Below are 1,124 nucleotides of genomic sequence, written 5' to 3' on the forward strand. Positions count from 1 at the left end.
GCATATGTGCAAATGTACTTGACACATTGGAGGAATGTATGGATTGTGATAAGAGATGTAAGAGCCCCCAATAAAAGTATTTGAAAAAAACACCAAAAAAAAGCAAAACCAAAAAATCTTCCTCTTTAAAGATAATACAATCAATTTACATTTCCACAAAACCTTCAAAAACTCTAAAAATGACAAATAGTAATTTTAAGAAAATACATATATATTTATAAACCCATTAAAATTAATGTAAAAATGGTCAGCTTATTTCAAAATTATTTCATTTACTAATAAATGAAATATACTAAAAGATGAAATAAAAATGTGGTCTATGAGCCCGAGGAAACACATTAAAAATCAAACTATTTTCCAAAATTCTATGTTTAGTAACTCCTATTAAGCTATTATTTTCCTCAAATTTATATTACAAAAAGAAATTGAAATAAACCAAGTGTTCAGATGGCCATAAGCCAATCTGTTGTATGGTGTGGTCAGGCTTCGAGGTGGTCACTTTGACGCCACGTGATGGGTGATGGGTTTGCTGTCCACGTGAGCAGCCTGTATGTAGGAGGAGAGGATGTGCTTCCGGCAGCACTTTCAGCGGGCACTGGAAACACCTGCGCTCTGTGCAATAACAAGAAGAGAAAATAAACCATGTCAGTGGGCTCGTGCAGCTCACACCCACGACTTCTAGAGTCCGCGGTGTATGCTTTAGAATAAAATAAGACGTCTTCCTTGCCAAAAGACCATAGCACAATAACAAACAAGATTTGATTAAAATATACTTTCCCACTTAAAAAAATTCTTTCCATCAAGAACTAAGGTACTTAAATAACTAAAACTATAAAATTTTATTCACATGATCATCTCAGTCTTCCAATCAAGTAAAAAAATAAAGTCCTTAAAAATATACATAGATTAAATACACACACTCACACGCACAGAGACTGGTGTGCTTCTTCCAAGTGAGTTTTGTTGCTTCCCTGTTTGATGGCCTGTGTATCTACCAGCCTGTGTATGAGGTGTCCACAGGATCAGGTATCAGAAGACCCCAAACAATCACATCGTTTCGAACGAGGTGGGTCGGAGTGGAGACCCAAAGCCCATCTGTAGACAATTGGACATCCTCTCACAGA

The sequence above is a fragment of the Echinops telfairi genome, unplaced genomic scaffold (assembly GCF_000313985.2).
Source record: "Echinops telfairi isolate 266 unplaced genomic scaffold, ASM31398v2 ScPeMD7_5592;HRSCAF=6446, whole genome shotgun sequence".
In the NCBI taxonomy this organism is placed as follows: Eukaryota; Metazoa; Chordata; class Mammalia; order Afrosoricida; family Tenrecidae; genus Echinops; species Echinops telfairi.